General features: G+C 46.6%; 1 long non-coding RNA gene across 1 annotated transcript; it reads left to right on the forward strand.

Annotated features, from left to right (window-relative positions):
• Positions 1-1,251: 1,251 nt before the first annotated feature.
• LOC127347541 (uncharacterized) lies at positions 1,252-1,953 on the forward strand. The gene is made up of 2 exons (XR_007879644.2): positions 1,252-1,433; positions 1,529-1,953. It is a non-coding gene; the product is annotated as an uncharacterized lncRNA (long non-coding RNA).
• Positions 1,954-16,586: the final 14,633 nt, after the last annotated feature.

Genomic DNA, 16,586 nt, shown 5'->3' on the forward strand with positions numbered 1-16,586 from the left:
GCCACCCAGGGCATGCGACTGTTATTTTTAGCAGCGGGCGGCATAGTGACACACAACTAGCAACAACTTAATGGTAGCATACCCTCTCGTAAGGCACGCGGCTAGTAAGTGGGACCACCTATACAAATGACAAGAATTTTCTGCCGCTCATGGGGCACGAGACAGGTATAAAGATAGTGGTATCTCACCAGGGTTTGGCACGCGACTGGTATGCGGTGCCGTACCTAACCAATGCACCACTATCATCTCATTTTCCTCCGAGACGATATAAAGCATTGTAAGTGCGCACGATGCGTCAATGGCTGCATTGTACGAGACGATAGGCACAGTGCATGCGCACCAATTTAGGTACTATATATATACATACATACATGTCTGCCCCCTCACACTCTCTAAACACAGAATTAGCACAGATTATTGTCGATCGATCGTGGGAAGCTCCCAGGGCAGAGCTTCTCGAAGATATCTTATGCTTATAGCTATATAGTTACCACTTATAAGACATCTTCGAGGAGCTCGTCTTAGGATCAGATCCACACAGCAGGAGACTATAGGAGCAAGCTTATTAGCATCATGCCATGTCTGCCGCACGTGGCTATTAATACCCGCAGCATAGCCTCAAGTCGCACACGGCTATTAATACCCGCAGCAGGCCCTTAAGCCGCACGTGACTACTATGTTATCCACAACGTGCTCCTTCTGCCACATGCTTCTATTATGTCCCGTAAAGTGGTCTTAATAATAACCCCATCCAATCTTTCCTCGTTCTGAACCCCCAAATCTTCCCGAGCGAACCCTAGCTAGCTGACCACCGGTCGCCGCTGCCACCTTCCCTGACCGGTCGGCGCTTCGCCACCGCCACCTTCCCCGACCGGTCGCCGCTGCCGCCTTCCCCAACTGGTCGTTGTCGCTGCCGCCTTCCCCAACTGGTCGTTGTCGCTGCCGCGGCCTTCACTGACCGCTCGTGCTGCCACCTTCCCTGACCGCCTGCGCCACCTTCCCCGACCGGTCGACGTCGCCGCCGCCACCTTCCCGGACCCACCGTGCGTCTACCCGATTTGTATGCTATAGTATGCTATATAGATTTGTATGCTATAGATAATTCATAGTCATTGTGTGTCTTCTTTTTTTAGAATTAATGGCCGATGATTAGTATTTTGTGGCAGTTGGGTGGTGTCAGCGAGCCTGGTCATATGTACAAATAAAAATCTTGTGGATCGTACTTGGCTCGCTGACCCTATGACTGTGATTTTTGGGTCCAATATAAATATGAGGTCTTATTTGAAGTTCATTTTATATCCCTAATTGTTAACATAACCCAATCATTATGCAGAAAATGGATTTTATGAGTCCATGTATAAACTATGGACAATATAGGTGCAGGGAAAAAAAAGTTTGTCATACTGTTCAAAGAGGACAATAAAACTATGCCGGTATGTTTTAGTCCACTTAGTTAGTTGTTCATATATATAGTTGCATTGACTTGTATCTTTGATCTAATTGTTGTTTCTTCCCTAATTATGTTTAGGCTATCCCATCTAGCGCAAGACGTGATATCATGGAGTATGTACATAGAAACATTAACCAACCAGCATGTACATAGTGGAGAGGACCTTCGTTTTGTTGAAGTCACCAATGAGGCAAACTGAACCTATTTTCACGGGTTCGTTGGATAAAGATGATAGACCGGCTACGGGATGGAGGCAGGGACTAAGTGTTATTTGATGGTGAGTACCATGACCGAAGAGATTCTGACGGGGTCGTTGTTCATTACCCACTCGTGGATCCGGAGGCGCCCCCGGGTGTGTAGTGTAGATCTTGTCTATTACATGTAGGTCTTGACCATTACCAATTTTAGTATGCCCAATGTAGTGGTTTGGTCAACTGGCTATGGTGCTAAATCTAATGACTTCGTCACTTGCTTGGCTTTATAAGATTTGGTCATTTGGCTAATTTTGTGTATCTGCTACTGCCTATGTATTGATTTTATATATGTTTGCATATTGTACATGTATAATTAAGGGGGAAAGATAGAAAGAAATAGATACAGAAAGCATGCGAGGGGTACCAGTCGCGGGTGTCCATTTCCAGACACGAGCGGTAGGATTTTCCCTACTAGTGTGTTATTTTGTTGATATGATTTTTTTTTGTTTTATGCTATGGAACCCAACACCGCCATCATCATCGCCACTGGAAGAGGACCGAGCGGGCGGCAACGACTTTTTTCGGCGATTTAGACACAAAAGACGAGGAGGAGGCGACACGGGAGGTGAAGGAGGAGGCCGAGTAGTGGTCCGAAGGGCCAAAGCCCATGGACATGGAGCAGAAGGCCATTACTGACTCCTATGAGATGGTGCGCAGGTAGCGCCTCGTCGCCAATACCTTGCAGTAGTGTGACGATGCCATCATGGACCGCGTCATCGACATCTCCTGGGAGAGGGCTCCGATGAGGAGTTCGGTGGGCTCCTCATGAACGCCGAACATCAGCACATCATCAACCTCATCGGGCAAACCTCGTGAATGTTGCCGCCCGTGAGGCTTAGTGCATTGCCCAGAGCAAGAAAGCTTGACGCCGGCGGGCATCACTAATGGCACAGTGGGATAGGGAAGCACCGCCCACACTCGCGACGTCGATGCATCGTCGTCTGCTTGAAGGCATGATGGAGCAGCAAGAGGTAGAGCGGTGCACGGAGGTGAAGCGACGTATGACAACGGATCATCAACGCCGACCATGGTGTGGCACTGCAGTGCAAGGCGCAAATGAGCTACCTCGCCGACAACACAGAGGAAGAGAGGAGGGCCAAGCGTCTACAGACAGGGACGAGAGGCGGGCGCGGGCCAAGCAACACGACAACGCCAACGACGACTAGGCAGACCCCTCCGACGAGTAGATTAGATTTAGTTTTAGTTTAAACTTGGACAAATTTCTTTCAGCTTTGTGAGATAAAGTTATTTGAATGAATTTGTAAGTTTGTACAAGTTGGTGGAAGTAGCTTGTATCGCCTCTCCCTATGATTTTCACTGATTAGTATCACATGAGCTGCCTGTCATGATTGTGATCATATATCTACTATACTAAAGATGATCAACTTCCTTTTTTCTTAGAGTTTTGAATTTTTTTTGCGATTAACGTCATGCATAGACACGTATAGTATTTTGGTTTCTTCTTAATTCCTGTGTACGTTTGGGTGCTCTTTTGCAATTTTGTGAGAACTTCTAAATTTACTTCTTTCCCGATCATAGTGCCTTATCTTGGTCCCTTAATTGTATGGCTGTAGCAGTAAAACACCCAGTTGGTCAAAGCGGTGGTAGACATGCCCACGAACGGTTTGTCGGCCACCAATCGTTCTGTCCCCTACCTCTACTTCTCCTCTAATATTTTCATGGCAGCGCTCCTCCCCTCTCCCTCTCTTCCATCCATTCTCTCCCCCCAGATGGTTCACCGATGAGGCCACTCCGGCGACGACCTAAATAGCCGGTGACGAGGATACGAGGCAAACACACGGAGCAGCAGCTGCGGCCGGCGCCTCCTTGGCTCCATAGCGGCCAGCGCGTTCGCGACGGCAGGCACCTCCTCGGCTCCCTTGGCGGCCGCCGGCGACAACGGGGCTGCCGCGGGCCGGTGGCGGCGACCGCAGGACGGGGCAGCCGCCTACCGGCGGCGGCGACCGCGAGGCTAGCGCGGGCCGATGGAGACGACCGACGAACGCTACAGGCGCGTGCCTGTGACAGCCGTTGGGGCGGAGCGGGGACGGTGGCCTTGGAGCGGAGCACGCGTGGGCTGGCGGCGGCCACACCAGGGCGGAGAGCCCACTCGGCTCCCCGGCGGCCGGAGCGTCTTCCGATGCCCTGCGGCCGGCACGTCCGTGGCAGCCGGCGGGCTCTGACGCGTTCTGGAACCGAGGGATCTCCGCCTGCGCAGTGGGTGATGGCGTCGCGCCCATCTTCTGGAACAAGCTCATCACCGTTGTCGGCGGCGGGGACTCGGCCATGAAGGAGGCCAACTTTCTCACCAAGTACGGCTCGCGCGTCTACAATATCCACCGCCGCGACGCCTTCCACGCCTCCAAGATCATGCAGGCCCACGCTCTCTCCAACCCCAAAATTCTGGTACTCTGAGGTCGTCGAGGCCTACGGCGGCTCGAACGGTGGCCCCTTGGCGGGCGTCAAGGTGAAGAACCTGGTTAGCGGCGAGGTGTCCGACTTCCAGATGGCAGGGCTCTTCTTCACTATCGGGCACGAGCCAGCGACCAAGTTTCTCGGTCCACAGCTCGAGCTCGACACCGAGGGCTACGTGGCCACCAAGCCGAGCTCCATGCACACCAGTGTCAAGGGATTCTTCGCTGCCGGGGACGTTCAGGACAAGAAGTACCGTCAGGCCATTACTGTCGCTGGATCAGGTATGTACTAACCTATATTCAACCCTGATGGTGTTCGTAGCATAGAAAACAAAAAATTTCCTACCGCAAGACGAATAAATCCAAGATCTAATCTATGGAACACCCAAGATCTAATCTACAAGATCTAAGCAACGAGATGGAGATGAGACTAACCCTCGAAGATTCCAAAGCCTACGAGATTAATCCCGTTGTTGGTGTAGACGATCGTCCCCGGTGCTGCAATCCGGCAGCACTTCCGTACTCGGTCGCGCGTACGGTGTCGATGAAGCTCCTTCCTCTCCCGTTCTAGCGGGCAGCGGAGGTGTGGTAGATCTCCTCCAAATTCCAGCAGCACGACGGCGTGGTGGTGGTAGTGGAGGAAGAAAAGCTGCAGGGCTTCGCCTAAGCCGGAGCAGCGTATGGTGGAGGGAGAGGCGGCCAGAGGAGGAGGCAATGGATGGGGGGTGTGGCCGGCCACCCCCTCCCCTCTTTATATAGGGGCCAGCCGGCCAAGGTGGCCCCCTTTCCCATCTAGGGTTGGGGGGCGGCGGCCAAGAGGGGGGAGAGGGCTTTCCCCTCCCCCAAGTTGATCCCCCCCTAGGAAACCCTAGGGGGTTGGCCGGCCTGGGCCTTGGGCCATGTGCCCCTGGCCCATTAGGCCAGGGAGCATCCCCTCGGCCCATGCTAGGCCTCCTAGGTCATGGGCCCCATGGAGGACCCCTCTGGAACCTTCTAGAACCTTCCAGTCAACCACCGGAAAAATCCCGAACATTTCCGAAACCCAGAAATCAACTTCCCTTATATGAATCTTATTCTCCGGACTATTCCGGACCTCCTCGTGACATCCTGGATCACATCCGAGACTCCGAACAAACTTCGTCTCCATACCATATTCAAATCTACTTATGCGACATCGAACCTTAAGCGCGTCACCCTACGGTTCGCGAACTATGCAGACATGGTCGAGACTCCTCTCCGAGCAATAACCAATAGTGGGATCTGGAGATCCATAATGGCTCCCACATATTCAACGATGACTTAGTGATCGATTGAACCATTTACATACGATGTCAATTCCCTTTGTCACACGATACTTTACTTATCCGAGGTTTGATCATTGGTATCTCCATACCTTGTTCAACCTCGTTACTGACAAGTACTCTTTACTCGTACCGCAGTATGTCATCTCTTATGATCAAATCATATGCTTGCAAGCTAATCAGACGACACTCCACCGAGAGGGCCCAGAGTATATCTATCCGTCATTAGGATGGACAAATCCCACTATTGATCCATATGCCTCAACTCACACTTTCCAAATACTTAATCCCATCTTTATAACCACCCATTTACGCAATGGCGTTTGATGTAATCAAAGTACCCTTCCGGTGTAAGTGATTTACATGATATCATGGTCGAAGGACTAAGACAACTATGTATCGAAAGCTTATAGCAAATTGAACTTAATGACTTGATCTTATGCTACGCTTATTTGGGTGTGTGTCCATTATATCATTCAACTAATGACATAACCTTGTTATTAATAACATCCAATGTTCATGATCATGAAACCATGATCATCCATTAATCAACAAGCTAGTTATACAAGCGGCTTACTAGGGACTCCTTGTTGTTTACATAACACACATGTATCAATGTTTCGGTTAATACAATTATAACATGGTATGCAAACATTTATCATAAACACAAAGATATTATAATAACCACTTTATTATTGCCTCTTGGGCATATCTCCAACAGTCTCCCACTTGCACTAGAGTCAATAATCTAGATTACATTGTAAGGTACCTAACACCCATAGCATTCTGGTGTTGGTCATGCTTTGCCCTAGGGAGAGCTTTAGTCAACGGATCTGCAACATTCAGATCTGTGTGTACTTTGCAAATCTCTACTTCACCATCTTCGATGTACTCGCGAATCGAATGAAAACGCAGCTTGATATGCTTCAGCTTCTTGTGTGACCTTGGTTCCTTTGCATTGGCGATGGCACCCGTGTTGTCACAATAAATGACTAACGGGTCCAATGCACTAGGAACCACACCAAGCTCAACAATGAACCTCTTCATCCATACCGCTTCCGATGAAGCCTCTGAAGCCGCTATATATTCAGATTCTGTTGAAGATTTCGCCACCGTGCACTGCTTGGAACTGCTCCAGCTTACTGCCGCACCATTCAATATAAACACGTACCCAGACTGAGACTTAGAGTCATCAGGATCGGTGTTCCAACTTGCATCGGTGTAACTAGTTACAACGAGCTCTTGGTCACCGCCATAACAAAGAAACATATCCTTAGTCCTTTTCAAGTACTTCAGGATATTCTTGACCGCTGTCCCGATGTTCCATTCCTGGATCACTTTGATATCTGCTGGTCAAACTAACAGCATGTGCGATATCCGGTCTAGTACACAGCATGGCATACATGAGAGAGCCTACTGCCGAAGCATAGGGGATCTTGCTCATCCTCTCTCTTTCTTCTGCTGTAGCTGGACCTTGAGTCTTACTCAAGACCTTACCTGGCAACATAGGCAAGAACCCTTTCTTGCTTTCATCCATTCTAAACTTCTTTAGAATCTTGTCCAAGTATGTACTCTGTGAATGGCCTATTAGGCGTCTTGATCTATCTCTATAAATCTTGATGCCTAAAATGTATGCTGCTTCACCAAGGTCTTTCATTGAAAAACATTTATTCAAATAACCTTTAACACTGCTTAATAGTTCTATATCATTCCCAATTAATAATATGTCATCTACATATAATATCAGGAACGCTACAGAGCTCCCACTCACTTTCTTGTAAATACAGGCCTCACCATGAGTCCGTATAAAACCGAAGTCTTTGATCACTCTATCAAAGCGTAGGTTCCAACTCCGGGATGCTTGCTTCAGTCCATAAATGGAACGCTGAAGTTTGCATACCTTGTCAGCATTTTCAGGATCGACAAAACCTTTGGGTTGTACCATATACAACTCTTCCTCAATATCACCATTAAGGAACGCCGTTTTGACATCCATCTGCCAGATTTCATAATCGAAAAATGCAGCTATTGCTAACAAAATCCTCACAGACTTTAGCTTCGCTACAGGTGAGAAAGTCTCATCGTAGTCAACTCCTTGAATTTGTCGGAAACCCTTTGCGACAAGTCGAGCTTTATAGACAGTAATATTACCATCAGCATTTGTTTTTCTCTTAAAGATCCATTTATTCTCGACAGCCTTGTGGCTATCAGGTAAGTCTACCAAAGTCCATACTTTGTTATCATACATGGATCCCATTTCGGATTTCATGGCTTCTTGCCATTTGTTGGAATCTGGGCTCATCATTGCTTCTTCATACGTCGCACGGTCCTCATCATTGTTGTCCACAATCATGACATTCAGACAGGGATCATACCAATCAGGAGTGGTACGTTCCCTCGTCGATCTACGAGGTTCAGTAGCTTCCTCGTTCGAAGTTTCATGATCATCATCATTCGCTTCCTCTCCTATCGGTGCAGGCTGTGCAGGAATTTCTTCCGGCACTGCGCTACTCTGATCTATGAGAGAAGGTTCATTAACCTCGTCGAGTTCTACTTTCCTTCCAGTCACTTCTTTAGTGAGAAACTCCTTCTCAAGAAAGGATCCGTTCTTGGCAACAAAGATTTTGCCTTCGGATCTGTGATAGAAAGTGTACCCAATTGTTTCTTTAGGGTATCCTATGAAGACGCATTTCTCCGCTTTGGGTTCTAGCTTGTCAGGCTGTAACTTCTTTACATAAGCTTCGCACCCCCAAACCTTAAGGAACGACAGCTTAGGTTTCTTTCCAAACCATAGTTCATACGGTGTCGTTTCAACGGATTTAGATGGTGCCCTATTTAAAGTGAATGCGGCTGTCTCTAATGCATAACCCCAAAACGATAACGGCAAATCGGTAAGAGACATCATAGACCGAACCATATCTAACAGAGTTCGATTACGACGTTCGGACACACCATTACGCTGTGGTGTTCCCGGCGGTGTCAACTGTGAAAGTATTCCGCATTTCTTTAAATGCATGCCAAACTCATAACTCAGATATTCGCCTCCGCGATCAGAACGCGGAAACTTAATCCTCTTGTTACGTTGATTTTCTACTTCACTTTGGAATTCCTTGAACTTCTCAAAAGTCTCGGACTTATGTTTCATAAAGTAAATATATCCATATCTACTCAGATCATCCGTGAAGGTTAGAACATAACGATAACCACCGCGCGATGCTACACTCATTGGTCCGCACACATCGGTATGTATGATTTCCAACAAGTCTGTAGCTCGCTCCATTGTACCAGAAAATGGAGTCTTAGTCATTTTTCCCATTAGACATGCTTCGCATCTGTCAAGTGACTCAAAGTCAAGTGACTCAAGAAGTCCATCGGAATGGAGTTTCTTCATGCGCTTCACTCCAATATGACCAAGACGACAGTGCCACATATAAGTAGAATTATCATTCATTTTCATTCGCTTAGCATTAATGTTATGAACATGTGTATCACTACTATCGAGATTTAACAAGAATAAACCATTCATCTTAGGTGCATGGCCATAAAAGACATTACTCATATAAATCGAACAACCATTATTCCCAGACTTAAACGAATAACCGTCTTGCATTAAACAAGATCCAGATATAATGTTCATGCCGAAGGTAGATGTAGAGGGAGCGTGCCGACAGCGATCACATCGACTTTGGATCCATTTCCAACGCGCATCGTCACCTCGTCTCTTGCCAGGCTTCGTCTATTCCGCAGTTCCTGTTTCGAGTTACAAATGTGAGCAACCGAACCAGTATCAAATACCCAGGCACTACTACGAGAACCAATAAGATAGACATCAATAACATGTATATCAAATATACCTTTTTTTTTACGTGGCCGCTCTTCAGATTGGCCAAGTATTTGGGGCAATTGCGCTTCCAGTGCCCCTTCCCCTGGCAGTAATAGCACACAGTCTCAGGTTTAGGACCAGCCTTAGGCTTCTCAGGATGCGGTGCAACTTTATTGCCGCCCTTCTTGAAGTTACCCTTGTTAGGCTTGCCTTGCTTTTTGAAACTGGTGGTCTTGTTGACCATCAGCACTTGGTTCTCCTTCTTAATCTCTACTTCAGCAGATTTCAGCATGGAAAAGATTTCAGGTAAATCTTTATTCATGTTCTGCATGTTGTAGTTCATCACGAAGTTCTTGTAACTTGGTGGCAGTGATTGAAGGACACGGTGAATACCCAGCTGGTTAGGGATCATCATCCCCAAGTCATTGAGCTTCTTCGCATGCCCGGACATGACGAGCATGTGCTCACTAACGGAGCTGCCTCCTTCCATCATGCAGGTAAAGAACTGCTTCGAGGCCTCATAGCTCTCCACGGCCGCATGAGTCTCAAAGATAAGTTTGAGCTCACGCATCATCTCACAGGGGTCGTGGTGCTCAAAACGCTTTTGGAGCTCTGCCTCTAAGCTGCACAAGATGGCACACTGAACATCGGAGTACCGAGTTGCCCGAGTCTCATAAACATTCTTTATGTCCTCGGACACTGCAGGAGGTGGTGGGGGACCTAGCGGTGCATCGAGCACAAATTGCAGGCTTCCACCAGTGAGGAAAATCCTCACATGACGGAACCAGTCAGTGAAATTGCTACCATTGCTCTTAAGCTTTTCTTTCTCTAGGAACTGGTTAAAATTGATGGAGGGGGGCGCCATGATCTACAACATATTTGCAAAGAGTTTAGACTAAGTTTATGATAAATTGAGTTCAATTTTAATTCTGAAATTAACTAGGTGAACTCCCACTTAAAACAACATCCCTCGCATTGTTTTAGTGATTACACGAACCAAATCCACTACACCAAGTCCGATCTTCACGAGAAAAGATGTAGCTTCAAAGGCGAACACTCAAAGTGTTCATCATATCATTCATATGACTCATGCTCTACCTTTCGGTATCCCGTGTTCCAAAAGCATGTCTGTACATGCTAGGCTCGTCAAGGCAACCTTGGTATCCGCGTGTGCAAATCTGGCTTGCACCCGTTGTATGCACATGTAGAGTCTATCACACCCGATCATCACGAGATGCTTCGAAACGACAAGTCTTAGCAACGGTGCATACTAAGGATGAACACTTTATTATCTTGATATTTAGTGAGAGGGATCATCTTATAATGCTACCGTCGCGATCTAAGCAAAATAAGATGCATAAAAGGATTAACATCACATGCAATTCATAATGTGTGATATGATATGGCCTTTCGTCTTTGTGCTTTTGATCTCCATCTCCAAAGCACGGACATGATCTCCATCATCACCAGCATGGTGTCAAGGTCAGTGGCGCCGCTTCATGGTTGTCCATCACTTATAGCTACTATAACAACTACTTGAAATAAAGCTATTACATGATGAATAGACACGCAGGTCCTTAACAAAATTAAAGACAACCATTAGGCTCCTGCCGGTTGCCATAATACAATAATGAACATCTCATACATCAAATATAATCATCATCACATCATGGCCATATCACATCACCAAACCCTGCAAAAACAAGTTAGACGCCTCTAATTTGGTTTGCATATTTTACGTGGTTTAGGGTTTTCGAGTAAGATCCAATCTACCTACGAACATGAACCACAACGGTGATACTAGTGTTGACAATAGAAGTGTAAATTACAATCTTCACTATGGTGGGAGAGACAGACACCCGCAAAGCCACTTATGCAATACAAGTTGCATGTCAAGCGTGGAGCAAGTCTCATGAGACGCGGTCATGTAAGGTTAGCCCGGGCCGCTTCATCCCACCATCCCGCAAGAAGCAAAGTACACAAACTAAAGCAACAAGAGCATCACCGCCCACAAAAACATTGTGTTCTACTCGTGCAACAGATCTATGCATAGACATGGCTCTGATACCACTGATGGTGTTCGTAGCATAGAAAACAAAAAATTTCCTACCGCAAGACGAATAAATCCAAGATCTAATCTATGGAACACCCAAGATCTAATCTACAAGATCTAAGCAACGAGATGGAGATGAGACTAACCCTCGAAGATTCCAAAGCCTACGAGATTAATCTCGTTGTTGGTGTAGACGATCGTCCCCGGTGCTGCAATCCGGCAGCACTTTCGTACTCGGTCGCGCGTACGGTGTCGATGAAGCTCCTTCCTCTCCCGTTCCAGCGAGCAGCGGAGGTGTGGTAGATCTCCTCCAAATTCCAGCATCACGATGGCGTGGTGGTGGTAGTGGAGGAAGAAAAGCTGCAGGGCTTCGCCTAAGCCGGAGCAGCGTATGGTGGAGGGAGAGGCGGCCAGAGGAGGAGGCAATGGATGGGGGGTGTGGCCGGCCACCCCCTCCCCTCTTTATATAGGGGGCCAGCCGGCCAAGGTGGCCCCCTTTCCCATCTAGGGTTGGGGGGGCGGCGGCCAAGAGGGGGGAGAGGGCTTTCCCCTCCCCCAAGTTGATCCCCCCCTAGGAAACCCTAGGGGGTTGGCCGGCCTGGGCCTTGGGGCCATGTGCCCCTGGCCCATTAGGCCAGGGAGCATCCCCTCGGCCCATGCTAGGCCTCCTAGGTCGTGGGCTCCATGGAGGACCCCTCCGGAACCTTCTAGAACCTTCCAGTCAACCACCGGAAAAATCCCGAACATTTCCGAAACCCAGAAATCAACTTCCCTTATATGAATCTTATTCTCCGGACTATTCCGGACCTCCTCGTGACATCCTGGATCACATCCGAGACTCCGAACAAACTTCGTCTCCATACCATATTCAAATCTACTTATGCGACATCGAACCTTAAGCGCGTCACCCTACGGTTCGCGAACTATGCAGACATGGTCGAGACTCCTCTCCGAGCAATAACCAATAGTGGGATCTGGAGATCCATAATGGCTCCCACATATTCAACGATGACTTAGTGATCGATTGAACCATTTACATACGATGTCAATTCCCTTTGTCACACGATACTTTACTTATCCGAGGTTTGATCATTGGTATCTCCATACCTTGTTCAACCTCGTTACTGACAAGTACTCTTTACTCGTACCGCAGTATGTCATCTCTTATGATCAAATCATATGCTTGCAAGCTAATTAGATGACACTCCACCGATAGGGCCCAGAGTATATCTATCCGTCATTAGGATGGACAAATCCCACTATTGATCCATATGCCTCAACTCACACTTTCCAAATACTTAATCCCATCTTTATAACCACCCATTTACGCAATGGCGTTTGATGTAATCAAAGTACCCTTCCGGTGTAAGTGATTTACATGATCTCATGGTCGAAGGACTAAGACAACTATGTATCGAAAGCTTATAGCAAATTGAACTTAATGACTTGATCTTATGCTACACTTATTTGGGTGTGTGTCCATTATATCATTCAACTAATGACATAACCTTGTTATTAATAACATCCAATGTTCATGATCACGAAACCATGATCATCCATTAATCAACAAGCTAGTTATACAAGAGGCTTACTAGGGACTCCTTGTTGTTTACATAACACACATGTATCAATGTTTCGGTTAATACAATTATAGCATGGTATGCAAACATTTATCATAAACACAAAGATATTATAATAACCACTTTATTATTGCCTCTTGGGCATATCTCCAACAAACCCTTAGATTCTGTTTTTGTTGATCAGGATCAGGCCTTTATTATGTCTAAGTTGCCTTGATGATACTGCATTATAATTGCGACTAGAAATCAGTGCCAAACATGGGTGTGCCATTTGGTTAAAATTTAGAATTAAGCTCTTTGCTGCATCATGTTTTTCCCCATTTGTATAGTGAGCTCCAACAGTATACAATCAAGATACTGAATTAGTTGTTGTTGTATATTCTACAGAGCAAGAGCGACAGAGACTAAAGATGGTTTTTGTCGTAGGTTGACAGAGTGTTGATTTAGTAAATCGTTGTGCTCTTAATTTACATGATTAGGCACCGGTCGAGGCGGTGATTACTTCACAAGGTTGGGGCGAGCTCCACACACACAAGGATGCTCCCAACACCCTATGGAGCTAGTACATCACCAAGCTAGACTCCATAGCTGCACATCTCCAATGCTCCACCATAGGAACCCATCTCCAATGCTCCACCAAAGGAACCCGTCCAATACTCCACCAAGAAGCTCTTCCAGTGCTCCACCAAGAAGCTCCTCCAATAATCCACCAAGAAGCTCTTCCAGTGCTCCACCAAGAAGCTCTTCCACCAAGGAACCATAACAACAAGATCCACTAAGGACTACCACGAATTGGTGGACTTTCTCTCGGTAGAATGATAGATCGGGGTCTCCTCCACCACCTCACAAAGTATGAGCAAGATTGGTTGGGTGGATGAGGAGATCCCCTCAATTTTGAGCTCAGCAACAATGGAGGAGAGAGAGAGAAGAGCTAAGGATGGCTGGAGAAGAAGGGGCCTTTATATAGGTCCCTCCAAATCCAACCGTTACCAGCCAAGCGGTAGTACCACTCTGAGTTCGAATTCCCCACTGAACTTGTCCACGTGGACACATTGCGGTACTACCGCTTGCGGTACCGCTTGAGGTACCGCAATAGGGTCCAGACCTTACTGGATCCCAAGCGGTACCCGAGCGGTACTGCAGCGGAACTACGGTAACGCGTTACGGTACTTAGCGCGGTACCGTGAGCGGTACTACCGCCCTCAAGCGGTACTACCGCTCAAGGTACCGTGAAGGTACCGCAACGTGTTCTGTGGGGCATATCCATGTGCAAGCCTCAGAGGGGTATCACGGGCGGTACCAGTAGAGGTAGCGGTACTACCGCTCCTGGTACCGGTAGTACCGCAAGGGCTAAAACAGCTTTTCCTCTCTTCCTCTCCTACCATGTCACCTCACGACACACACACAAAACCAGAAACCCTAAGAACTACGCTTCGGTCTTCTGATCATAATGTGCTCAGCGAGGGTACCGTGCAACTTGCAAACCTATCAATGACAAACTTTGTGCACGGTTAGAATTGTTCGAGTGTTGTTATCAAACACACAAAACACGGGATATGGATCTTGCTCTTACAGTAGCAAATTTAGCTAGGTTTATCTAAGCAATGCTAGGTTTAAATTAATTTAAATTTCTGTATGGAACATAGAACCTTTTTTATATAATCTTGTATTTATCCTTTGCTAGGCTGGATGATGATATTTGGGATATCAAATTTCATTTCCCTGGTCAAGATAACCTAGAAAGAAAGTTGAGCCGATCTGACATCACAGTTCTGAATTTGTTATCTTTGATTGAATCATATGGGTATGGTATTAGGGACAACATGTATTATGTAAAAGAAAAAGGGAGAGGTGTGGAAGGAATGGAATTAATTGATAGCATGGGCAAAATCTCAGAGATGCTAGCACTACATGAAGCTGAACAAGTTGTGTATATTACTGTGTTGAAGAAGAATTCTGTCTGGCCAGCTGGATTCAATATGGAGGCAGATGAAGCTGAAGTGCTGGATGACCCTGTGAAGTTTTCTGTTGACTACAATGGTGTCAACTACATCTCAGATAATGAAGAATTTGTGCCAGTAGCAATAGACTTAACATATGTGCTTCATGTTGGCACTCAACAAAGTTGCAATGTTGAAGGGATGCAGGCTCCTGTTGATATGATGTCTGATGATGAGGATGCTTTCTTTTATCCTTGTCAGTACAATCTTGAAGAAAGGAACAAATTGGTTGCAGAGGAATATGAACTAATGCACAAATTGAAGAGACAGAAAAAAAGAAAAGGAGCCTGATGAAGAGGCTGTTGAAATAATGCATAAGCTTGATGAGGAGAGGAAGCGGAGATCAAACCCAGCCATGCACTACGAAGGAGATACAGATGTAGAAGAAATTTTTGAGGAGGAAGAAGAAGATAGTGATGGTGATGAGGTAGCAGAACTGGAATATTTTGACAAGGAGTACTCCTTTGAGAAAAAACAAGCATTGAACCCTGGCCCAACTAGCAGATCTCATTATGAAGCAGTTGAGGACCAGTGGGAAGACTTTGTGCCATCTTGTGATGAGGACAACCGCCCAGGTGATGTGGGAGAAGGAAAAGCAAGTTTGAGCCTCCAGCACCTAGAGACACATCAAGGATGACATCAATCACTTGCAGCAACTGTAATCGTGTAGGCCACAGGTATAACACATGTACTATACCATTAAGGCCAGGGCTTCAATCAAGAAAAGATAATCACCAGGTAAATTGCAGCCTAATACCCATGTATATATTTGTAGCTATTATGATACTTGTACACATTTCTATGCCTAACACATGCCTAATACTTGCAGTCTACTAGGAGCATAGGTTGCTCCTCCACTTCAGCCACTACAAGTACAGCAAGGCAACCACAAGTAGCACCAGCAGCACCAAGGCAAGCAACAAGAGCACCACCAGGTCCAAGTCAAGCAGCAAGAGCACCACCAGGTCCAAGTCAAGCAGCTGGAGTAGCACCAGGTCCAAGTCAAGCAGCTAGAGTAGCACCAGGTCCAAGACAAGCAGCTGTACCACCTCCAGCAACAAGGCAAGCTGCTGCACCTCCAGCAACAAGGCTACCAGCATTCAGTGCACCAAGGGCTTCTAGGGTTGGCAGACAACCCAAGTTAACTCCAAGGATGGCAGGCTATCTCAATGCTGGAAGGTGGAGTAGCTACAAGAAGTGATGAACAAAACTGTTACTTTGTGTAATTGATGGTTTGCCTCAGGTTATCACAAAGCTACTTTGTGTTATTGTGTAAGACAATGTGTTGAATTGCATCAGGTTGTGCTTGATGGTTTGTTTGTATCAGGTTGAAACAATTCCAAGTGTTCATGTTTGTATCAGGCTGAAACAATGTCAAGTGATATGTGTTGTTTTGTTTGTGCTAGATGGTTTGTTGAATTGCCAAGTGCCAAGTGATGTGTCAGGCTGAAACAATGCATGTGTTCAATTGCATCAGGTTATGCTATGTGTAAGGCTGAAACAATGCTAAGTGAATTGCATCAGGTTGTAGTACATTGTTTGTTTCCAGTACACATTTGTTGTCAAATGTGCCGGCGACCATTTATGGGCGGCGCCGCCGTGACTAAAACCGCCGGCGACCTCTTATGAGCGGCGCCGCCGTGACTCAAATGTGTCGGCGACCATTTATAACAACTCACTGTCCAAATTTAAAATTCTCCGACATCCCGCA

This window comes from Lolium perenne, chromosome 1 (genome assembly GCF_019359855.2).
Source record: "Lolium perenne isolate Kyuss_39 chromosome 1, Kyuss_2.0, whole genome shotgun sequence".
Taxonomy (NCBI): Eukaryota; Viridiplantae; Streptophyta; class Magnoliopsida; order Poales; family Poaceae; genus Lolium; species Lolium perenne.